This window comes from Myxine glutinosa, chromosome 1 (genome assembly GCF_964187855.1).
Source record: "Myxine glutinosa chromosome 1, kmMyxGlut1.1, whole genome shotgun sequence".
NCBI lineage: Eukaryota > Metazoa > Chordata > Myxini > Myxiniformes > Myxinidae > Myxine > Myxine glutinosa.
In genome coordinates this window covers 439,206,561-439,233,072 of record NC_136261.1, presented here as the reverse complement: position 1 = coordinate 439,233,072, position 26,512 = coordinate 439,206,561, and the positions used below count along the sequence as shown (strand labels likewise).

At 41.4% G+C, this 26,512-nt stretch overlaps 1 protein-coding gene across 14 annotated transcripts in view; it reads right to left on the bottom strand.

Moving 5' to 3' along the window:
• The window catches only part of LOC144889667 (uncharacterized), a 124,330-nt gene that overhangs the window by 59,807 nt on the left and 38,011 nt on the right, over nt 1–26,512 (bottom strand). The window lies entirely within an intron of this gene.

The window sequence follows — 26,512 nt, the reverse complement described above, 5'->3', positions numbered from 1 at the left end:
ATTAAAACTAAGAATTGTGCTTCTCATCTTATTTAATATCTAATAAAATATCTTTGTATTGACATTTATTAATTATTTTCATGTTCATCAACTGGTCTAAAATGGCTGAGGCTTCATTAAAATAATTGTTGTTTCCAGCCTTCTTACTACCCAACAGCAATAATAGCCTATTAACTAATTGTGATGGGTCATTTGGAAGAAAGCTTACACCCGAACCAAGCTTACTTAAAGCATCAATAATATGTTTCTCCTTCTCATTCTTCTTCCTTTTACCAGCAACAGAAACTCCATAATCAAGTGCGTTTAGCAACTCAATATACACCCTATCTTCCACATTTTCGGTATCAAGCGGTTCCTCAAAATAAGGTGAATTCGTATATCCATCTTTTGTTGGAAGAAACATTAATCTTGGAGTTAATTCAACATTTGGTTGAGCAGAACTTAAGAACACCAATTTATCATTAAATATCAATAACTTTTCTTTCACAAGATGGAACTGTGCTGGTTCTTCTGTTGGAATGAGACCTGCTCTGGTTTTTGAACCCACCGAATATTCATTGTTTTGAAGAGCTTCCACAACATAATTAGGTGGTTGATTTACCTCCTCAAGTTTCCGAAATAATCCTTCATCATCATATTCTAATTCTCCAAGTTCTTGCTCTGTCATTTGACTAAAATCTTTGAGCATTTGAAGTTTTTTTGGAGTAAATTCTAACGTGGGAACTGTAGGTGAAATCGTTTGTTGAGTTTTTAAAAGTGGTTTAAAAAATTTCTCTTGTTTTCTTTCAAAGGCTTCTTCACCAGTTAGTTTCTGTCTCTGTTTCTTCTTTATCTCTTCCTGTTGCTTTACAACTTTTGAAACCAACTCTTGATGTTCTTTAGACTTTCTTGCGCTTTCTTCGGTATTCATTTTCAGTATTTATTTATTGAAAAATATCATTTAGTATCTCATCTTGTTTCACAACAATATATTTATATTTTCCAATCGTGTGTTTCATATAATTTTCAAATTCTTTTTTACTACATAACGTAGAGCAATTATCTCTCCAAAAATTATTTACATCTATTGAATTTAACTTAAATAAAATAAAAGTATTGCCATTGTTTCTTATTGAGCGCCGAGGGAGTTGAAAATATGACTGACTAAGATAAATACAATTACAAGAAGAATGTCTCCCTCTTGTATAGTAGCTATCCATTACTGTTTGGTTTCTCTCATTAACACAATCATCAAAGATAACGAAGTTCTTTTTTGATTTATCTAAATCTTGAGGTGAAGGTATATCATCCGTATTATCACTGAGAATACAAGTTATGGGTTTTGGTTTCGATTTTGATTTCTGTGTATCACAAAATAATTGTATTATATCTTCAATATTATAATCATTTAGTTTGTTTTGAAGTTTAAATAAACCGATAATGTCTTCCTTTTTAAGACCCGCATTAAAACCCTGTGAGAGTAGTTGATACTCGGGTTGAAAACTTGACTTTGTAAAAATTATTAAATTATCATAATCTAAAAAATTAGGGCCAAGGAGCATCTTTAAAAGTAAACAGGTTTTTCCACATCCGCTTGAACCAACTATTAGACATCTCAATGAATTTGGAATGTTTTTATGGTTGTTAAATTTTATCTTATTTTCCCAAACGGGTAAAAAATCATTCATTTATATATTTGGAAAACAAGTCATCTAACTTTTTTTGAGCTATTTTAGAAACTCTATATTTTATCCTGAGTTCAGGTTTAATTTCAAAATAATTCATTATTTTATTTATAAAGTATCTTGTATTAACATTTCCATTAAAATTATTTTGAATAATAAATATCATTAAACCCTTATACATTTCCTCAATACAAAGAGTCTCTTCCCTTGAAAGAAATGGTGTATTATCATCACAATACTTAACATTCATCTCTTATTAATCTTGTAAAGTAATTCATTTTTGGTTCTAATTTAAAAGAGTTGCATATTTTTTTTATTATCATTAATTAAAATTAAATCACAGAAAATACATTGTTTATATGAACCCTCATTATTAAGCCCTATTCTATCACAAGCCGGACAATTCTCTAATTTGTCATATGGAGAGTATGGAAATTCTAAATATCCTTCAGAACTTATCATATTTGTAAAGTAAAACTTTACTTAAACTAAACGCAAGTTTATTAGTTAATAAATACAATGTTTCAAAGCACAAAAGACAAATTTCAATCAATCTCTACTTCGGTGGAAGATATAGAAAAATATGTCAAAGATGTTAAATTGAACAAAGATAAATATGGAAATTTTTGGGTAAAACCAGTTATGGAAAATAACATGAGCCCCTCTATTTCATTTAAAGGAAGAGCTCTAACTATACCTGAAAAGACATCCATTAAAGTAAATCTAACAAAAGTTTCTCCTCTACTCCTGGCAATTTATTCAAAGCTTGAAAAAGTGATCGATCGCGATACTTTGAAAAAGAATGATAAGACCATCAACAATTCTAGAGGAAACATTTGTATATTCTTTAATAATCCAAAGGGTGTAGATCTAAGTAAAATGAATGATGTTAATATTTCTGGTGAAATGTCATTCCGTACCCTGATTATGAGAGATTATTTGAAAATAACATTTAATGTAAAAAAGATTGTGGTTATTAGTTCTAATGAAAGAAAATATATAGATATTGATGGAAGTTTAATGGTATGTAAATGAGTGATATTGACAGTCAATACTCTGAGAGTCTCGGATCTGAATATGATCCTGAGAGTCTAGGATCAAAGATAGTTATGATACTTATAGTTTGTGTTCAAATGATAGTTATGAGAGTAGTTTTATTGATGATGATAGTGAATCAATGAGTGATAGTGATAGTGATTTTAGTGATGATAATTCAGTGTACACAAATGATACTGTGTTCTCATTGAACTTAGATGATAGTGATGATAATGATTTTAGTGTTGAATTTTGTCATTAAAAAGCGCTTTACTTTTAGTATACCTGGAAAAAGGTGATGTATTTTAAGTATAGTTTCATATATAAAAAGCCTGCAAAAGGGCACTTTCTTCTGCAAGTGTTTTACTTTAAGTATAGTTTCATATATAAAAAGCCTGTAAAAAGGCACTTTGTTTTAAGTATAATTTTACTACATAAATATGATCAAAGCAACGTATTGTGATGTTTGTGAACAAGAATATCAAGAATATAAACAATACAAAAGACACCTTAAAACTAACAAACACACATTTAATCTACTTCACCTACTATCTCCTATTCAGAAGAAACAAAACACTGTTCTGTCTGTCATAAAAAATATCCTCAAGAAAGGCTTCGAAATAAATCTTAAAACAAATCTACATTTATCAAATTTTATCACAACTAAAAACTCTGATGGCGCATTCAAATGCCATATTAAAATAAGAGTCTTTAACTTCAAACCTCCTGAACCAGAGTCTATAGTTGATGCTGTAGAAATAGTTAAACCTGCTGTTCAAACGTTGATTGAAAAAACACAAAGAAATGAAACCACTTAAATTTTATATGGGAGTAAAATTAGAAATGACAAAGGACGAAGGAGTTATAGATACACCATACATGAGAACTGAGCCACACTTTATATCTTCATATCAAGATTATAAAACATCAGGAGTCCATGATGAACTTATTAAACAAGAGCAGGATGTGGATAATTCAATCGTAGGAAGTGGATTCAATATAGGAAAAATTATTTACATAGACATTCATATTCTTAAATCAGATCCTCTAAAAGCTTCTTCTTACATTGATTTACCCAGTGTTATAAAAAATAGAAAAGCAGTTATCAATATCAAAAATAAAGACAATAAATGTTTTCTCTGGTCTATTCTAGCACACTTACATCCTCCACATTTTCATGATGAAAGAGTATCTCATTATAAAAAATATGAGAATACATTAAATACGAAAGATCTAAAGTTTCCTCTGGCTTTAAATGATATTCCTAAATTTGAAAAGATGAATAATTTATCAGTTAATGTTTATGGTCGAACAGAAACAAACAACATTCAGGTTTTAAAGCTTTCTGACAATTGTAAACAAACTCATATTAATCTTCTATATTTTAATTCAGAGGAAAATTCACATTATACATACATCCAAAAAAAAAAACCCACCTTTAGAGGCCATTTTCCCCGCAAAGCAGGGGTTGGCCTTTTTCGGGAACCATGGTTGTTGTTGTTTTTTTTGGTCCCCTTGTATACATACATCAAAGATAGTGATAAATTAATAAAACCACAAGTATGGAAAAGAACAAATAAAATATATATTTGTTTGCGTTGTCTTAACTTCTTCCACACACAAGAAAGATTAGATAAACATTCAAATTATTGTGGTGAACATAAATCAACAGTAATCAATATGCCTAAAGAAGGCTCAAAGATCACATTCAAAGATGAAAAGAAAAAGATCAAACATCCATTTGTTATATATGCTGATTTTGAAAGTATTCTAGAAAAAATAGATACTGCTTCTCCAGATCCAAAATAATCATACACAAATAAATATCAAAAACATACTCCTTGCGGTTTTTGTTATTATATCAAATCATCCGTTGGTGATAAATATAACAAGTTAGAGGAGTATAGAGGCTCAAATACCCCAGAGGAGTAGGTGAAACGACTAGAAAAAGACTGTGTCCGATTAACCAAGATAATGAGAGAAACCAATAAACCAATGTCCTTGATGAGTGAACAGAAAAGGAAATTTAGAAAAAACAATGTTTGTCATATTTGTGAGGAAAAAATTGGTGAAGGTCTAAAGGTTAGAGATCATTGTCATCTCACTGGTAAATATAGAGGTCCGGCTCATCAAAGTTGTAATATTAATTATAAACTCCCCTCTTTCATTCCTGTCTTTCTTCATAACAACGCTCATTATGATACGCATCTATTTATTAATGAACTTTCAAAGACATCTGGACACATTTCAGCAATTCCTAACACGGATCAGAAATACATTTCATTCACAAAAACAATTCACACATCTCCTATTACTCATATCAGATTTCTTGATACATTTAACTTCATGGCAAGTCCATTGGCTAACTTGGTTCAAAATCTAAAAGAGTTTCCATGTCTTTCAGAGTATTTTTTAGATAAAGATTTTCTAACACAAAAAGGGAATTTACCCCTATGACTAGATGGACTCATTTGAGAGATTCAATGAAACACAACTTCCTTCAAAAGAAAATTTCTATAACAAATTAAACAACAGGCACACCTGAGCCTCGGCACACCTGAGCTCCTCACCACATACAAGGCTTTCATCCGCAGCTCAATGGAATACTGTTCTCCCCTATGGGCTGGTGCTCCTGACTCACACCTGGCTCGGCTTCACGATGTTGAATCCAAAGCTTTCAGAATCATTGGAATCTCCCGTGATGAAGCTATCTCTGAGGGCCTTTCACTCAATCACCGCAGGCAGGTAGGTGGTCTTTCTGTCTTCTACCGACTCCTCTCCGGCCTTGCTCCCCCAGCTCTCTCTGTGCTCTGTCCCCCAAATATTCCTACAGGTCGACAAGATCTGCCAGCCACCCTCTGATGGTTAAACTGCCGAAATCTCGGCTCTCTGCTCACCTTCACTCTTTCATTCCTCTTTTCTCCCGCCTCCGGAACAAACTCCCACACTCACTTCAATCACACTCCTCCCTCCAGGTCTTTAAAACAGCTGTCCACCACCATCTCTTATCTTCCCCATCCAAAACCTTGATCTTTTCTACCCCCACTAATTCACCCCAGATCCACCTTGTTTGAAATTCCAACTTCTTTCCTGGAAGTCCTGGCAGTGTCCATATGTTTTATACCTCTCCCACCCCCACCCTTCCCATGCCTCCCCACCAAAGCCCTCTCCCTCCCACAGTTCTCTCGATGTCTCCATGTCTCTCGGTCCCTGCTCTCAAATGTTGTGTTTTTGTCCTTCCCCCTCTCTCCCCATCTTGTCTACCGCTCCCGATGTCATTTGTTTTATGTGTCTGTTTGTCTTTCTGTGTGATTAATGTTCGCTCTTTCACGAGCCTCAATCTTGTATACAAAAAAACCCAAAAAAAAACAAAAAAAGTCATATATCTGATAATTATGTACACACACAAAATGTTTGGGAAAAATATAACATCAAGATTATTGGCGAGTATCACGATTTGTATCTCAAAACTGATGTGCTTTTATGGGCCGATGTATTTGAAGCCTTTAGATCTGTTTGTCGCACTTGTTACGGATTTATGTGAATTACTATTCAGGTCATTGCTTATTAATGTTTATTCAATTAATGGTTGTTGTGATTAAAGGGTCAGGAGCCCTTCTGGGGAAAAGGAGACCGGAAACGGAAGAAGAAACACACGAGGTCCGGGAGAAGCGGCGATCTTCTTCTTCCTCGCCGAGCTCCGACACGAGCGGTATCGATATTGAGCAGCGTGGGGGACGCTGCGTTTGAAAGCCCGTCTGGCGAAAGGAGTTACCTGCGCGGGATAATTACCCATTTACACGTCAAGTTGCCGGGGGTTCGGGCATGGAACCAAGCGTCCGGCACAGTTCGCCTCACCGTCTACAAGGCACGTACGGGTCGCACCTTGGGCCTCGCGCGCTGTGCAAGCCGCGCGTTGCTTTGCCCGCTTTGCTTGGCAAGGAGGTGTGCGCTGCAGCGGTTGTTCCCGGTACGTGACGTGCACGTTTGGGAGCACGTCAGCCAGGGGTTCGTTCAACCGCCCGTGTGCGGAGAAGCCGACCTTCACCTTGGTCTGGAGGGGCCCAGAGACATTGTGAGGGACAGCGACCATTGATGGGTCGTGAGTGGGGAAAGGGGGGAAATATATGAGATGGCCATCTGAGTAATATTGTTGATCGATTGTTGAGTGTGGTTGATTGATTGGGAATATATAATCCATTAATCCGGATCCTTGGTGTGGGGGTTTCTTATTGACTGGAATTGTTGTGTCTTTCATATTGATTGCGTTACGAAAGCGTCTAAATCAGAGATCTTTCTGGCAGGGTCCTCCCATGGTCCGGGGGGTCACCAAGACCAGGTAGTTACCGGGAGGACCACGTAACAGAATTGGGGGCTCGTCCAATTGAATTCCGGGATATAAAATTGTATAACATAATAAAATAATAATTTTTATTAATTAAAATTTATTAATTAATTATTAATTGGTAAATTTTTGAGAAATTGTGGTAAAGTCTTGGGTGAAGGTTAACAGGTGTTAACGATAGTCACCATGGCGTTTGTTGCACAGAACTTTGCGGTAACACCTAGTGAGGCACAGTTCCGAGCATTACTAAAAGCGGACCTCTTGAAATTGGCCAAACATTTTAACTTGGAGGTCCGAACTAATTTGAGGAAGGCAGAGTTGCAGACCTCAGTGATACAGTCTATGGTGGGATTAGGAACATGGGACGAGTTAGCCTGGCAGTGGCTACCCGAAGAACCAGAAGACGTTGAGCTCCGGAAACTGGAGTTGCAATTACGGAGCCAGGAACGGATCAAAGAAGAGGAAAGGAAAGCAGAAGAGAGGAGAGAAGAGAAACAAGCAGAGGAAAGGAGAGTGGAACGAGAACTCCAGGAAAGGTTAAAAGAAGAAGAAAGGAAAGCAGAAAAGGAAAGAGCAGAAGAAGAAAGGAAAGCAGAAAAGGAAAGAGCAGAAGAAGAAAGGAAAGCAGAAAAGGAAAGAGCAGAAGAAGAAAGGAAAGCAGAAGAGAGGAGAGAAGAGAAACAAGCAGAGGAAAGGAGAGTGGAAGGAGAACTCCAGGAAAGGTTAGCAGAAGAAGAAAGGAAAGCAGAAAAGGAAAGAGCAGAAGAAGAAAGGAAAGCAGAAGAGAGGAGAGAAGAGAAACAAGCAGAGGAAAGGAGAGTGGAACGATAACTCCAGGAAAGGTTAGAAGGGAGAAAAGCAGAGGAGAGGAGAGCTGCCAGGGAACTCGAAGCAGAGGAGAGAAAAGCCGAAAGGGAGTTGAAGGAACGTGATCTGGCGCTTCAGCAAGAGATTAAATTCAAGGAGCTGGATTTAATGAGAGAACGGGGAGAGGTACCACCCTTGCTGACGGGGTCGACACCGAGCCAGAACACCTGGGATGTGGGCAGACATGTGAGGCTGTTTCCACCCTTCAGTGAAAAGGAAGTCGCTAAATTTTTTCCACACTTTGAGAAAGTGGCTCGACAGATAAACTGGCCGGAGGAGGCCTGGACCATACTAGTACAAAGTGTGCTGGTGGGTAAAGCTCAAGAGATTTATTCGGCGCTACCAATGGACCAATGTGCAGATTATGAGGTATTGAAGAAGCACATCCTCAAAGCCTATGAGTTGGTTCCAGAAGCTTACCGGCAAAAATTCAGGAATGCCAGGAAGAGGGAGAGTGAAACCCATGTGGAGTTTGCCAGAGTGAAAGAAAACATGTTTGATCGGTGGTGTGAGTCAAAAGGAGTCGGGAAAGACTTCGAAACATTGCGTGACTTGATCCTGGTGGAGGAATTTCAACAGTGTGTCCACGAGGACATCAAAGTGTACCTGCAGGAAAAGAAAGTACCAAAGTTGTGGGACGCAGCCACCATGGCAGATGATTATGCCTTAACACACCGGATAGGGGTCCACAAACCTAACTCCTCACCTATACTTCAGCAGGGGAGTTATGGAACACCCGGTGTGGAGAACGACCATACATGGTGGCGGCCTCGAGATGATTATGGGGACAACTCTGATACCCCAACTGTTAGAAATCAGAGGGCTACGGGCCCAAGACAAACTTATTTTTCGGGGGGCTCAAGGCCGACCCCGAGGTTCTCCTCCGGGCCTACTTGTGCTTTTTGCCATAAAACTGGACACTTGATGTCCCAATGTTACCTCAGGAAAAGGGAGAACCTGGAACAGAATCAGTCCAGTGCGACTCCGAATGCACTGGCAAGTGTGAGAAATCATTCTTGGAGAGCAGAACCTGGGGAAGATTCCCCTGTCAAAGGTACGGCGTCCCGGGGGAACCTTGTTCATGAGGGCTACAAAACTTTCATTTCAGAGGGGTTCGTGTCGCTGGATGGCGACCCGAGTAACCAGAAGCCAGTTAGGGTATTGAGGGACACAGGAGCCCACCAATCGTTGATGCTGGAGGGCATTTTGCCATTGTCAGAGAAGACGGCAACTGGGGTTAGTGTGCTTTTACAGGGGGTCGGGGGCTATGTTAAAGCTCCGCTTCATGTCATCCAGTTGAGTTCTGAGTTGGTATCAGGGCCGGTCACCGTAGGCTTACAAGCCACCCTTCCTGTGAAAGGAATCTCTTTTATTATCGGGAATGATTTGGCCGGGGGGCGAGTTTCTGGTAATCCAATGTTGGTGGAAAAGCCCAGTAAGGAAAATAACACCACTCAGTTAGAGATGGAGATTCCGGGTATCTTTCCATCCTGTGCAGTGACTCGGGCTATGCGTAGAAAGCACGCGGAAGAGAAGGAGGAAGAAAGAGAGGGGGAGTTGGAACCCTTAGAGGTACGGGAAGACAACTCAGAAAAGGGAAATAACCAGGGGAGGGATACCCAGGAATTTCGAGAAATGGTAGCGTCTGGAACGAAAGGGGACGTGGAGTGTCCGTCGGAGACCGCGGGGAACGAAGTTGAGCAAACCGCGCTGGTCCGAAGGAGACTGGTGGAAGAGCAACACGAAGACTCGGAGATCCAGAGTTTAATTGAGAAAGCCGTTACGGAAGAAGAGGCTACAAAGATACCTGTGGGGTATTTCATGAAGGGGGAAACCCTAATGAGGAAATGGAGGCCACCGGAGGTGCCCGCAGACGATGAGTGGAAAGTTCACCATCAGATTGTGGTGCCACCGCTGTACCGGAAGGAGATATTGAGTTTGGCACATGAGACCCCTTGGGCCGGGCACCTGGGAGTGAACAAGACCTGTGACAGGATATTGGTACATTTTTTCTGGCCGGGATGTGGCGGAGTTCTGCAAGTCCTGCCATTCTTGTCAGCTGGTGGGAAAGCCGAATCAAAAAATCCCATCCGCCCCGTTAAAGCCAATTCCAGCTTTTGAAGAGCCATTCAGCCGAGTCATTGTGGACTGTGTGGGCCCTTTACCCAAAACCAAAGCTGGACATCAATACTTCCTGACCATCATGTGCGCATCCACCAGGTTCCCAGAGGCAGTGCCTCTGAGGAAAATCACGGCAGCAGTTATTGCAAAGGCCTTCATTAAATTTTTCACTTTGGTTGGTCTACCTAAGGTCATCCAATCTGATCAGGGTTCCAATTTCATGTCCACGCTTTTCCAGCAAGTGGTACACCTGTTGGGGGTGGAACAAGTAAGATCCAGCGCGTACCATCCCGAGAGCCAAGGGGCCCTGGAAAGGTTTCACCAGACTTTAAAGAATATGATCCGAACGTATTGTTTTGAATGTGCCAAGGATTGGGATGAAGGGATACCCCTATTGCTGTTTGCTGCGAGGGAGTCCGTGCAGGATTCCTTGGGATTCAGTCCGTTTGAACTTGTGTTTGGACACGCAGTGCGAGGACCGTTGAAATTGGTGAAAGAACAGTGGTTACTACAGGAGTCCCGGACACCGATGGTGGAGAATGTGTCCACAGTGAAACACCGATTGGCAAAGGCTTGTGACGTGGCACGACGGAACTTGAGAATGGCCCAGGGGAAAATGAAGGAGAGACATGACAAGACCTCGCAGATAAGGAATTTCAGTCCTCAGGACCGGGTGCTAGTATTGCTTCCCGTTCCAGGTCAGCCCCTCCAGGCTAGATATTTTGGTCCTTATGCAGTTGAGGAGCGGGTAAATGAGACAGACTATGTGGTGACCACTCCCGACCGACGGAAAAAGTGACAGTTGTGTCATGTCAACCGACTGAAGAAATATCATGAGAGGGAACCGGTGGAAGACATAGTTCCTGTCTCACCTGTCGTACCGGTGAAAATGGACGGAGACGCCGGTGTGAAGTTTGATAACTTGGATGACCAGGCCTGCCCCAAATTGACGAACACCGAAGTGTTGAGTCATTTGAATGAGAAGTTAGGTCATTTAACGAGGGAACAGCAAGGACAACTATCCAGCCTAATTTTCGAATTTAAACATTTGTTCACAGATGTACCTGGTCGTATGGACTTAGTATATCATTATATCGAGGTGGGGGAGGCCACTCTGGTGAAACAACACCCCTATTGGATGAACCCGGTGAAGATGGAGTATCTTCGGAAGGAGATGCAATATATGTTGGACAATGACATCATCGAACCAAGCAACAGTGAATGGAGCTCCCCATGTGTGTTGGTTCCGAAACCCGATGGCAGCTTTCGGTGTTGTACAGATTTAAAACGGGTGAATGCAGTGACCAAGACCGACTCCTATCCCCTCCCGAGGATTGACGACTGTATTGATCGAATAGGCCCAGCTAAATTTGTTACCAAATTTGACTTGCTGAAAGGGTATTGGCAGATTCCTCTTACCGATAGAGCCAAATAAATCTCAGCTTTGGTCACTCCGAATGTGTTATATCAGTACAAGGTCCTCCCCTTTGGATTGAAGAACGGGCCGGCTACATTTCAACGACTGATTAATAGGCTCATTGCAGACCTGGAGGGGGTGGAGGCATATCTGGATGATGTAATCATCCACACCATGACCATGGAAGACCACATTAAGCAAATCCATGCATTTTTTCAGACGATGTCCGAGGCAGGGCTGACCATCAACTTAGCCAAGAGTGAGTTTGTAAGAGCACAGGTAGTGTTCCTCGGCCATGTAGTAGGGCAGGGTCAGGTACAACCAGTGACCGCCAAGGTGGAAGCTATCGATCGCTTCCAAGTCCCAAAGGTGAAGAAAGAGCTGATGAGATTCTTTGGTATGCGGGGTGGTACCGGCGGTTCTGTAAGAATTTTTCGGATGTGGTAGCCCCTTTAACGAGTTTGTTGAGAAAGGAGACCCCATTCGTTTGGGATGGCAAATGTCAGGCGGCCTTTGCCCACGTCAAAGTGATACTAATGAGCTCTCCGGTCCTAACCGCTCCGGACTTTCAAGCACCTTTCAAGTTGGCCGTAGATGCAAGCGATGTGGGGGCTGGAGCAGTCTTGTAACAGGAAGATGAGGATGGGGTGGATCACCCCGTGTGCTACTACTCCAAAAAGTTCAATAAACATCAGGCAAATTATGCCACCGTGGAGAAAGAGACCCTGGCTCTCCTGCTAGGGCTTCAACATTATGAGGTGTATTTAGGAATCACGTCCTTTCCCATAAAGGTCTTTACGGATCACAACCCCTTAACCTTCATTCAAAGAATGAAAAATAAAAATCAGAGGTTGATGAGATGGAGTTTGGCTTTGCAGGGGTTCAACTTGGAAATTGAACATGTAAGGGGCCGGGACAATGTCGTGGCGGACGCTTTGTCCAGAGTGAATTAATCTGGGGGTTGCAGTGAAATTTTGTTGCTTTATTTTTAAGTGATAATTGTGCCCGGGGGGAACTGATGATTTGGGGGTGTGAGTTATTTGGTTTGTTTATCAAAGTTGGCCAGCAAAGAAAGTTTTCGCTGGGTTCAAACTTTCTTTCTTGAAGGGGGGGAGTGTTATGGATTTATGTGAATTTATGTGAATTACTATTCAGGTCATTGCTTATTAATGTTTATTCGATTAAAGGTTGTTGTGATTAAAGGGTAAGGAGCCCTTCTGGGGAAAAGGAGACCGGAAATGGAAGAAGAAACACACGAGGTCCGGGAGAAGCGGCGATCTTCTTCTTCCTCGCCGACCTCCGACACGAGCGGTATCGATATTGAGCAGCGTGGGTGGACGCTGCGTTTGAAAGCCCGTCTGGCGAAAGGAGTTACCTGCGCGGGGTAATTACCCATTTACACGGCAAGTTGCCGGGGGTTCGGGCACGGAACCAAGCGTCCGGCACAGTTCGCCTCACCGTCTGCAAGGACGCGTACAGGTCGCACCTTGGGCCTCACGCGCTGTGCAAGCCGCGCGTTGCTTTGCCCGCTTTGCTTGGCAAGGAGGTGTGCGCTGCAGCCGTTGTTCCCGGTACGTGACATGCACGTTTGGGAGCACGCCAGCCAGGGGTTCTTTCAACCACCCGTGTGCGGAGAAGCCGACCTTCACCTTGGTCTGGAGGGGCCCAGAGACATTGTGAGGGACAGCGCCCATTGATGGGTCGTGAGTGGGGAAAGGGGGGAAATATATGAGATGGCCATCTGAGTAATATTGTTGATCGATTGTTGAGTGTGGTTGATTGATTGGGAATATATAATCCATTAATCCGGATCCTTGGTGTGGGGGTTTCTTATTGACTGGAATTGTTGTGTCTTTCATATTGATTGCGTTACGAAAGCGTCTAAATCAGAGATCTTTCTGGCGGGGTCCTCCCACGGTCCGGGGGTCACCAAGACCAGGTAGTTACCGGGAGGACCACATAACACACTCGATATGGATTGGATCCTGCTCACTACTACACAGCACCTGGATTGGCTTGGAGCGCGATGTTGAAAATGACAAAACAAGCTTTGGATTTGATAACCGATGTTGATATGCTTTTGATGATTGAAAAGGCAAAAAGAGGTGGAATTTCACAAGTCTGCTCGAGCAGTTACGCAAAGGCAAATAACAAATATCTTCCAAATTATGATTCAACGAAAAAGAGTTCTTACTTGATGTACTATGACGCGAACAACCTGTATGGCTGGGCAATGTCTCAGGCTCTTCCTTATGGAAAACTTAGATGGGTAAAGGAAAAAGACTACAAAAAGGTTTTCCAAGATGTATGTATCTCTACACAAAAGGAATTGGATGATTCAAAGGTTGGTTATTATTTTGAGGTCGATTTAAAATATCCTGAAGAACTTCATGTCAAACATAAAGATCTTCCATTTGCTTGTGAGAAAGAAAGTCCAAAGAAAGAATGGTTGAGTGATTATCAACGATCGTTTGATATAGGTGAATCAACAGAAAAATTACTTATTACATTATATAACAAGAAAAATTATGTTCTACACCAAAGAAATTTGCGACAATATTTATCAAAAGGTCTAAGAGTAGAGAAGATCCACAGAGTTCTAAAGTTCAATCAAATAGTTAGGTCCAAAACTTCAATTCCGTGACCATTTTCTGGCTAGTAAGGTTTGACGATTGATTTGACTTCTATTGACATTTTATAACAAAAATAGCCTCTATGTCCCTCCCAAAAATCCCCGCATTTTTCGCCAGAGGCCCGAATCCAAGATGACCGCCGGCACTATCTTGAAAAATTAAGTTTTGAACCAGAACACCTAGAATCACGTACAAAGACACTTTTTTGGGTAGTTTGACCACGAGGATTCCGAATCTGACAGTTTGACGTTATGACATTATTTTGACCCAGAAATCCAAGATGGCCACCATCCAGTAGAGCGAAAATGCAACTTTTAAATGGGAGAACATATGATCATGAATTAACACATTATTTTGGCTAAATCTATACTGGCCACGGAATTGAGGTCCTGATTAGTGAATTGCTATTTTCTTGTTTTTTATTTGTCTGTGTGTGTAATGTCATATACTTATTTCTGTCTTTCAAAGGGAGTATACGAGCGAATGAGACGGCAATGAGAAGCGCAGTATTCAGAAGATAGCTGTCAAGAGAATGTCCACCGTTCCGTGTGTCCTCCAGTGTGGCGGGCTTTGCAGTGAAGCCACTGATGTCGTTACCTCCGTTGAGAGTTGCGAAAATCTCAAGAAAAAAGCCCTGTTATGGAGCGGTCTTGACAAGTTCGGAGACGTTTATGCAACAGTCAATTGGGATAATGGTCCCGGCAGACAATGTGTCCATAAATCATGTAGGCTGACCTTATGGAATGCTAATAAACTGGAGCAGGCCAAGACAAGACAGAAAAAACGAGAAGTCAAGGAATGCCAATCTCAGTCTTCGTCCATGTCTGAGGCTTTCCCCCCGGCTGCTTCTCCACCTGCCAAGCAGCTGCGATCAAGTGTAGAAGGGCTGATACATGAAAAAACAAAATGTGTCTGGTGCTGTAAACCGGAGTCGGCAAAGCACCCAGAATCAAAGCTGTCCCTGATTTCGTATGATAATGCATGGGCAACGCTCCTGCTTCTTGCAGGAGTGGGTATTCAGTAAGAATACCTCCCTTCATGCACCTGTCCCTCTTAGTAAACGCTTGACATTTGCCAAGATGCCAGACACGGAGAAGCCCAGGGAGGAACTCAAAACGAGAGCTGCTGAAATGGAGCAGAATGCTCTCAAGGTAGTGATCAACCTGGTTGAGGTCAGTCATCTTGTGGACATCACTGAGTTGCTGGAACATCGTGTTGTTGAGGTGTGTGGCTTTATTCAACTCCAACGGAACATAGAGGAAGACACAGAAGAGTAAGCTCATCCAGAATCTCTCTCTGCAATCTGTAGATCTGCAGGAACCCTACACCGCTCTCATCGACATGGGCATGATTTGGAGGATGGCAACTCCATCAGCAGAGGATCGACAGACGCAACATGGCACCACATACAAGTGGTCAGACTATGTCCACAAGGTGTCTTCCATCATCCTTGCCCGCCATGGTGATGCTGAACATATTGTTGCGGATATGAGGAAGGCATTTTTTAAATTGTGTGTATTGTATTGTGGTAAATTGTTGTGTAGCATTGTTGGATATGGCCCCTCCTGCCTCCAGAGTTGTGTAAAGATAAAAAGGGCGTCTCGGTAGTTAATTCCATGAACCACCACATTGCAGGACACGATAAGACCCTTGTTCAGTAGCTTATATCTTATTATGTGTTTTAGAGTAAGGCCTTGTCTTCCATTAGAATGACACTCCATTGCACCGAATCAATTAAGAATAGCTCCCCTTCAATAATTCCATTTCCCAGCCAAACTCTCCATCTGTGGGTAAAGCAGTTCACAAGCATGGGGTGCACGCCCTCTCAATTCGCTGCTATAGTGAATATGTGCTCCGTGCTCTGTTTGAACAGGAGGGGCGGGGTCGCCAGGGAGAGGCAAGCCCAGGGCGCACCACGAAGGGCGGGGCTGTGCAGCCCCATGCCCAGATAAGGAAACAAGCCCGTGGCTCGCCACGAGGGGCGTGCCGTCGGCGCGATGCCCAAATAAGGAGACAAGCCCGTGGGATTACCATACAAGGTCACGAAACAGAGCACGGGGGAGAGGGCGGTACCGAAACCGTGGAGGGCATGTCAGTCCCGCGCTGAAGAGAGAAGTGAGAGGAAGGGAATACGAGCTGAGCTGCGTGGAGAGGTACACGACAAAGAAAGGGTGCAAAGAGATCGCAGATGAGCAGAGAAGTGAGAGGAAGGGAATACGAGCTGAGCTGCGTGGAGAGGTACACGACAAAGAAAGGGTCCAAGAGAAAGCAGAGGAGCTTTTACGAGAGAGTTGCAAAGAGATACGGCAGATGAGTCCAGCCCCATTTCAACCAGCCGCATGAAGCCCTGACGGGGCAGCGAGTGACCCTGCCGGCGTGCGCTGTAAAGCCGAATACCAGGAGCTGCCGGCGTGTGCTGTAAAGCTGAATATAAGGAGCTGCCGGCTCCCCGCTTCCCGCCCGGAGTGGACCTGCTCGCTGTGCCCTGTGATCCCACCTGCTCATCCTTTCCAGCCATTCCTGCCTGCAAGTTCCCCATTTGCGTACGTGAGTTTGTTTTGTTCGTGCTGTCCTGGGTAGTAACTAAGTCTGTATACGCTAGTAATTTTCACTGTGTCACCTGCGTTACATGTCCCCTGTAAATAATCGTGACTGCTCTTTTTGCTCATGTGTGTGTAAATAATAATAAACCCCGTTACTCTTCTGTACGTCTTCTTCTTCCTCTTTGCATTCGTCATCTTAGTCTTTTCCATATTGAGTAGCTGTGGCGCGATACGGCCAACGTTTGGGTGAATCGGGTTTAGTCGGGGAACAACTGTTCGGCCACGGTGCCTTCGCTCGGCAAACAACATCCTTATCCGCGGACCGTAACAGTATCTTCTGTGTGAATGACCCATATGACACACAATACTCTACTAAAGATGACGAGCGAGACCTGCGGGTACAGGGTAAGGCACATATACCCAACACCTACATGAAATTGAATGACCCCTTCCCTTCTGCCCAAGCATTCACAACACTTCTATGTAGCGTCAGCAACAAGGGGCGGATGCAAAAGCTGATATGCACCTACCTGACAGACCTTGCAGAGAGTGTTGATGCAGAGATTGTCTACTCTGTTGGCTCCCACTGCACCAATTTGTCAACCCAGCAACCAATGGAGAACTACAGCTTTGACCAGTCTGAGGCTGATACTGTCCTCTTTTCTGCTTATGCAGTTCTGCGTGAATCAGGCTACAGTGGCCCCGTCGTCATTGATACCGCTGATACCGATGCCTATGTCACGGCAGCAGTCATCTCGCAGCAGCTGCCCGGAAAGCTCTGTATCAAGAGGAAGAAGGAGACTATCTTATGTCATGGCCTGGTTAATGACGAGATGGCAGACTGTATTGTGCAGCTGCACTGTATGACAGGCTGTGATGCCAACTCAGGCTTCTATGGCAAGGGTAAGAAGTTGGTGTATGACCAGGTGGCGAAGAGCCCTGTGGCTCGACGGCAGCTCTCGCTGTGCGGAGATAGCCTTGACCTTGAGGAGGAGGTGCTAGAGGAGCTCTTCCAGTTCACACGACATGTCATCTATGGCGACGAAAAGAGTAGCACCATGGCTGAGGCCCATGCAGCAAAGTGGAAGACACTGAAAAACAAATCATTTATCCGTCTCCCTCCAGATGCAGACAGCCTACGCCAACACTGCCTCCGAGCAAACTAGCTGGTGGGTGGTCGCTGTCGCCCTGTCCGCCACACGCAACCTGCTCTCCCGACACATCTACCTGCACCAGGGCCAGCTGAAGAGAGTGAGGAAGATGAGAGCCAGGAGGGGAATGAGGAGCGAGATGATGATGTACAAAGGCGGGGAGATTCATCGGAATCTGATGATTCAGATTCTAGTAAAGCAGAATGCTCTGATTCGGACTAATCATTTAATTAAAGGTCATATTGATTAATTACTTCATTTGAAAACTGTTCAAGTCACAGCTATTAAAAATAGCTTATTTTGAAGTGTAATGAGTTTACTTGTCATGCAATCATCAATTACTTTACTGCAAGATATCCTTATGGAGGTAGTTTCTTTAACATGTTTAAGTACAAAAGTTGCATTTTCGCTCTACGGGATGGTGGCCATCTTGGATTTCTGGGTCAAAATAATGTAATAACGTCAAAATAATGTCAGATTCGGAATCCTCGTGGTCAAATTACCCAAAAAAGTGTCTTTGTACGTGATTCTAGGAGTTCTGGTTCAAAACTTAATTTTTCAAGATAGTGCCGGCGGTCATCTTGGATTCGGGCCTCTGGCGAAAAATGCCGGGATTTTTGGGAGGGACATAGAGGCTATTTTTGTTATAAAATGTCAATAGAAGTCAAATCAATCGTCAAACCTTACTAGCCAGAAAATGGTCACGGAATTGAAGTTTTGGACCTAAATAAAAGTCATTGGCTGAAGGAGTACATTGATTTTAATACACAAAGAAGAACAGTCAAAAACAGATTTTGAGAAAGACTTTTATAAATTGATGAATAATGCGGTCTTTGGTAAGACCATGGAGAACGTGAGGAAAAGACAAAATATCAGACTAGCAACATCTTGGGAACAAGCATCAAAATTAATTAATAGACTGAGTTTTACTATAGCTGAGGTCTTTACTGAGAACTTTTGTGCGATCCATTTGATTAAAGAGTATTGAAATGGACAAACCTATTTATATTGGAACATCAATTCTTGATTTATCAAAGTCATTAATGTATGATTACTTTTATAATAACTTGAGGAAGAAATATCAAAATGATGTTAATCTACTTTATATGGATAGATAGTTTTATTTTGAAAATTAATACTGATGATGTTTATTCAGACATGAAAGAGGCCATTAATATCTACTAGGGCGTGCCCGTACTATATATATATCTAAAATTATATCCCCTAGGATCCCTAGGGCGTGCCCGTAAGTGCGTGATGTGACCGTACAATGAATGTATCCTCCCGACGCCGCAGCTCGGATGGCGCTGCAGTTAATCGGGCCTGTATCGGCAGAGTTATTATAAACGTGTACTACAATCGATCGTACCTTACAACAATCAACACAGATTGCAACTTGAAATAAATGAATACGCTCTCAAATGTGCCGTCCGAGGCAGCGACTGCTCGCCACGTTCAGCATTCAGTACGTCGTCACTATGACTATCCGTAAGTCCGGAAGTGACGTCCTCATTTGACTGTCCGGAGGGTCGCATATCGCAGTTACGATGAATCGCAAATTAGTTTTAATTAGTTTTAAAACATAGTTTAACGCCAACATAGCACCAAAATAGTTTGCCAACGTGAAATAAATGAATACGCTCTCAAATGTGCCGTCCGAGGCAGAGTCTGTTCGCCACGTTCGGCACACGTGATAGCTCGCTGCTCTCTGATTGGTTGAATCGTTTTTTGGACATAGCTCGGTAACTACTTCTCCGATTAATATGAAACCTTGAAAACGCACATCCTCAGGTCCCCAGCAATATATCTGGCAAGTTTCAATTAGATCGGACCCGTGGTTGTCGAGAAACAGCGGTCACAGACAAACACACACACACACACACACACACACACACACACACACACACACACACACACACACACACACACACACACACACACACACACACACACACACACACACACACACACAGACACACAGACACACACACAGAGATTACTGGAATTATAGATAGATGATACAAGTAATTACAGTCCAGAGAGTGAGTTGTTCTCTTCTAAAAATAAAAAGGTGATTGGAAAGTTCAAGGATGAATTAGGAGGATATGTTATGAGTGAATTTGTGGGATTGAGGTCAAAGGCTTATGCTTATAAATACATTGTGAATAACGTTGAAAAAACTGATAAGAAGTTAAAAGGTGTAAAGAAAAATGTCATTAAAGAAACAATAAACTTTAAGGATTATTATAACTGTTTAACAACAAAGAAAGAAGAGTTTAGACAGATTAATGGAATAAGAAGTTATAAACATCAATTATACTAGGACGTGCCCGTGCCCGTGGGTGCCCGTTCCTTGCCAAAAAAAATAAATAAAATGTGTTCGCCCATGCATGCATGGGCGTGCCCATGGGCGTGCCCGTATGTGCGTGATGTGACCGTACAATGAATGTATCGTCCCGACGCCGCAGCTCGGATGGCGCTGCAGTTAATCGGGCCTGTATCGGCAGAGTTATTATAAACGTGTACTACAATCGATCGTACCTTACAGCGTCTGCTCGCCACGTTCAGCATCAGTACGTCATCACTATGACTATCCGTAAGTCCGGAAGTGACGTCCTCATTTGACTGTCCGGAAGGTCGCATATCGCAGTTACGATGAATCGCAAATTAGTTTTAATTAGTTTTAAAACATAGTTTAACGCCAACATAGCGCCAACATAGTTTGCCAACGTGAAATAAATGAATACGCTCTCAAATGTGCCGTCCGAGGCAGAGTCTGTTCGCCACGTTCGGCACACGTGATAGCTCGCTGCTCTCTGATTGGTTGAATCGTTTTTTGGACATAGCTCGGTAACTACTTCTCCGATTAATATGAAACCTTGAAAAGGCACATCCTCAGGTCCCCAGCAATATACCTGGCAAGTTTCAAGTATATCGGACCCGTGGTTGTCGAGAAACAGCGGTCACAGACACACACACATACACACATACACACACACACAAAGATTACTGGAATTATATATAGATAAAGAAGAGATAAATAAAAAAGCATTGGGGGCTTTTGATGATAAAAGGTTTATTTTAGAAAATGGAATTGATGGTCTCCCTTATGGTTATATAAGTGATAAGATAAGTAAGTGATAAGATATATATAAGTGATAAGATATAAGTGATAAGATATATATAAGTGATAAGATATATACAAGTGATAAGCTAAAAAGGGGGTTAGGGATTTTAACGGGCTACCGCCGCCTTTTTTTACTATTATATAAATGATCGAACCAAGTATTAACCAGACTAAAGAGTGGAGGTGTAATCAACCTTGGTATATAAATGGAAAACCATAACGAATGTGAGAAATATCAAATAGGTATAATTGAAGAGGCAACTGGTAAAAAGGTTCACAAAACAAATAAGAGAATTAATTTAAATACTGTTGAGTTGGGTAAAAAAGATGGAAATATTTTTGAGTGGACGGAAAACTTTGATGGTTGTCAGGAAAATATATACTACAATTTAAAAATGGTGTGTGGCACAGGAGGAGGTCAAACAAGAACATTGAGGGAGGTTTACCATTTTATCTTAGCTCAGTTAAAATATCTTGAAAAAGAACCAAACTCAAACCTCTTCTTTAATAATATATTAGATGGTGATGGAAGTTGGAGGCGAATTAAATTATTTCCTACGCATAAAAAAATATTTGTAGGATCGATGTTTGAGTGGTCTACTCGGGATCATTGATAGTAAGAGTACCATAAGACCAAGGGGGGCAGGAATAGAGGTGTTAAGGGGAAATGAAGAAAAGTGATGGTGAGAGGAAAATTTACATGTAAGTGTGAAGGATTATAGGTTCATAAGGTGAGAAAGGAATAGGTTCATAGGGGGAGAAGGAACATAGGTTCATAGGGGGAGAAAAATCATAGGTTCATAAGGTGAGAAGGATTATAGGTTCATAAGGTGAGAAGGATTATAGGTTCATAGGGGGAGAAGGAACATAGGTTCATAAAGGAAGAAAAATCATAGGTTCATAAGGTGAGAAGGATTATAGGTTCATAAGGTGAGAAGGATTATAGGTTCATAGGGGGAGAAGGAACATAGGGGTAGAAATAGAGGTGTTTATGGTTTTTGAAAAAAGACAGGGGGGTAAATGACATTAGATAGGGATTTCCCATGTTAAATGGAAGTGTCCCAGAAACAACATTTATCATCTACGACTCTACCTGTGGGGTCCATCTTGGAGACTCTTTGGATTCTAAAGCAATGAACAATGTTCTTTGTTTAATAACGTGATTAAAGGTAAGTTCAGTTGATTAAAAATCAATTAAATTATATGTTATTTAATTCAATATTAGATAAGTATTATATTTTTATTCTTTTTTTACATATATTTCAGCAATATCAAGAAAGTTCGGGGAAGAAATGCTGGAAAATTATTTCTTCCCATTTCTACCTCTTCAAACTTGAAAACCTTGCAAGACAGAATTGGGAGAAGAGGGGAAAAAAAAGATTATGTTGGGGTTGGGATTGGGATTTTGAATGTGAGGATTAGGGATGGGTTGGGTTAGGGATGGGGTTGGGTTAGGGATGGGGTTGGGTTAGGGATGGGGTTGGGTTAGGGATGGGGTTGGGTTAGGGATGTGAGGTGAATTTTTGAATGAATGTCATAGCTCACAGACTCATTTATCTTATATTATAATCATTGAATTGTTAACAAAAAAGTTGGAAAAAAGATGAATAGAGTTGGAAGGTTATACAAAGAGATGGAGTTAACAACTTTTTAAATGGTTGATGTAATGGATACACTTGTTTAGACTAACAAATTTGGTGTTTTAATGTGGGGGTTAAGGGTTCAGTTAGGGTTGGGGTTGAGGTTGGGTTAGGGTTCGTATATTATTATTATGACACACACACACACACACACACACACACACACACACACACACACACACACACACACACACACACACACACACACACACACACACACACACACACACAAATTGTGTTCAGAAGTTAAGCCCCAACTGAAAAGTTGAGGGATTCTGTGTTTGGGGTTCACAGATCTCAAGAACATATCCCCATTGAACACACACAAAAGTAAAGCCCCAACTGAAAAGTTGAGGGATTCTGTATTTGGGGTTCACAGATCTCAAGAACGTATCCCCATTACATTTTATTTATTTATTATTTTCAAGGGTATTATCTGCTTACTTGTGTTTTTTGAAATTCTTGTGAGTAAAATGAACCCAAGATTCCTTCTCCATTTAAATCATATAATTTTTGGTCCAAGGGACGGTATCCATCACATCAACGATTTTGAATAATTCATTAGTCCATTTTTTTGTATAACCTTTCTCAAAATGGCTTTTACATCTGTATATTCTTACAATATCACCAACTTTGAACTTCGGGTTTCTCAAATTAATCTCCTTTTCATATTCTAATTTTGTAAATGTTTCCGATGGTTTTGATTTTGTTGATGAATGAACTGTATTATTGTAATTATCTACAATATCCTGAATTAAATGTACCCATTGCTGAGAACCGAGTTGTGTGAATTTTTTATATAGTCTCTCTTTCAAAGTACGATTAAAACGCTCAATAACAACTGCCTTTCCTTCATTAAAGGTGCTGTATAATTTAATACCCTCTCCCTGAAGAAATTTCATAAATATTTTGTTATAGAACTCTGTTCCCTCATCAATCCATAACTTCTTTGGTTTTTCTTTTACTTTCACTAAATATTTCACTGAAAGCTAACATAAGAGTATTACCCCTTTTGCTTTTCAAAGGAACAACCCAAGCATATCGACTCCCCAAATCAATTACAGTTAAAACATACTTGAATCTCTGCCGCTCCATTCCTCTTCCCTTAGATCGGCAGTCTGCAGCCTGCTCACTCTCTGAAGACTTGGACAAAATCACAGACTGGTCAAACAAGTGGAACATGTCTTTCAATCCTGACAAATCTCACACTCTCACTATGTCTCTCCGAAAAGATCGACTGGACAACCCTCCCATCTACTTTCTCAACAATCCTATCCAAGAAGTTCTGTCGCTCAAGCTTTTGGGTCTCACAATCTGCCATGATCTTTCTTGGGAAAACCACATTTCCAAGCTGGCCTCCAAAGCCAGTCGCCGACTGGGCATCCTCCATCGTGCAAAGTCCCTCCTTGGCACACCTGAGCTTCTCACCCCATACAAGGCTTTCATCTATAGCTCAATGGAATACTGTTCTCCCCTATGGGCCGGTGTTCCTGCCTCACACCTAGCTCGGCTTCACGCTGTTGAAACCAAAGCTTTCAGAATTATTGGAATCTCCCGCGATGAAGCTATCTCTGAGGGCCTTTCACTCACTCACCGCAGGCAGGTAGGTAGGTGGTCTTTCTGTCTTCTACCGACTCCTCTCCGGCCTTGCACCCCCAGCTCTCTCTGTGCTATGTCCCCCAAATATTCCTACAGGTCGCACAAGATCTGCCAGCAACCCTCTGATGGTTAAACTGCCGAAATCTCGGCTCTCTGCTCACCTTCACTCTTTCATTCCTCTTTTCTCCCGCCTCTGGAACAAACTCCCTCACTCCCTTCAATCCCACTCCTCCCTCCAGTTCTTTAAAACAGCTGTTCACCACCATCTCTTATCTTCCCCCATCCAAAACCTTGATCTTTTCTACCCCCGCTAATTCACCCCAGATCCACCTTGTTTGAAATTCCAACTTCTTTCCTGGAAGTCCTGGCAGTGTCCATATGTTTTATACCTCTCCCACCGCCCCCTTCCCATGCCCCCCCCCCCCCCCCACCAAAGCCCTCGCCCTCTCTCAGATCTCTCGATGTCTCCATGTCTCTCGGTCCCTGCTCTCAAATGTTGTGTTTGTGTCCTTCCCCCTCTCTCCCCATCTTGTCTACCGCTCCCGATGTTATATGTTTTATGTGTCGGTTTGTCTTTCTGTGCGATTAATGTTCGCTCTTTCACGAGCCTCAATCTTGTATACAAAAAAAAAAAAAACCCTTATCATTAACAAGTTCAATCAAGTCAGCAGACCAAATGTAATCAACCCCTTTTGAATAAACCTTCCTTCTTTTAAACTTGGTGATTATAGGTTTGTGTAATTCTTCAGCCAAAAGCTCCTCAGTCTTGATGACATCATTAGAGCCTCATAATTTTTTGAGGAATAACCAAGACCAAGTTTCAATTTAGCACTTATCATTTTTTTCACAATAAACCTATCAACTTTCTCTCTCAATGTAGGATTTCGTATCAAAGACAAATTATACAACATTTCTCTGTGTGCTTCATGTTTTTCATCCAATGTAGTGGTATTCCCATAAGCAATATCATGCTTCATACAAACTTCATCAACCCTACTTATAGGCTTAGACCAAGGTTTAGGATTGTCAGCCTCATCTAATCTTTTATCCAGGTTTGTTCCAGGACCACAGAAAGAATATCCAGGTGGATGTAGTTCCCCAGGAATTCCAGTTGTTGTAAATTTACTTCCTGACAGAAACTTTTGGATGTCTCCTCCACTTTTAGGAGAGATGAATTGGCACTTTTTAGAGCCACACACTTGACATATTCCTTTTTGATAAACTATTATTTTTAGATTTAGTTCTCTTTTTACATTTCAGACAATAACTCATATATATTTATGAGAAAAAGTCCTCCATAGTGCCTAAACCTTTTTGGTTTTTAACATATACATTTCTATCTTGATTTTTAAAACAAAGAACCCTGAGGAATGCCTTCACTCTCTCCTCCATTTATTTACAAATAAAAACTAACTAAAGTCAATAACACCAACATCATTAACCACATAATCCTTTCCTTCTTCTTCTTTGCCACTTTCTCGTTTAAACCTCCTCCCTGAAATTGTAGTAAAGGTTGTTTTTATTCTTGAAAACAATATCTTCCTAAGAGTCATTAATTCTTTATTTTCTTCTTCGGTGCGTTGTGATTGATTTATTTGCCGTAATACCTTCAATCTTTCATTAATCTCACTGATTTCCATCTTTTCATATATTTCCTCCCTCTTTCCTCCCTTCCTCCTCCTTTTCCTCCCTTTCCTCCCTTTCCTCCTTCTCCTTTTTCTCCTTTTTCTCCTTTTTCTCCCTCTCCTCCTTTTCCTTTTTCTCCCTTTCCTCCTTCTCTTCTTCAACTCCTTCCTCATCCCTTGCTACCCTTGAGTTTGAGCCCCAAATAATATTATACATATACTCATCTGGATTTTGAGATATTCTTGTATCTATAATTATTTTTCTCATAATAGGATACCAATAAGATTTGTTGATGATTTCTAAAAGAGTTCTATATTTCATAACTTTGAGAAGTTCATTTTTATTTAATATTTTAATCAAGTCTCTATTTGTGGGTTTAACAATATCAGTATAAGGCCAGTTTTTTATGACAATTTCCATGTATATGCTCCAAATAATAAGGTATGTAATACCGAGCACCCTTTTCTTGTAGGTATCCCTGGATACAAAAATTATAATTATCTTGTAGTCTTCTTCCTGCCATTTATGTATCAGAAATATATGTGAGATTAATATTATGACAGGTAATACCACCCCATCTTCCCACTACCAAATTGGTTTGTATTCCTCGGCTTTCTATCCTTCTCTCATTACCTTCCTTCTTTGTCATGCGAACCATCGCTATACTATCATATATTTTTTTATTCTTAAAATCACGTATTTGTTGTTTACTAATTGTACTTCCACATAACTCCTTATCCTCAC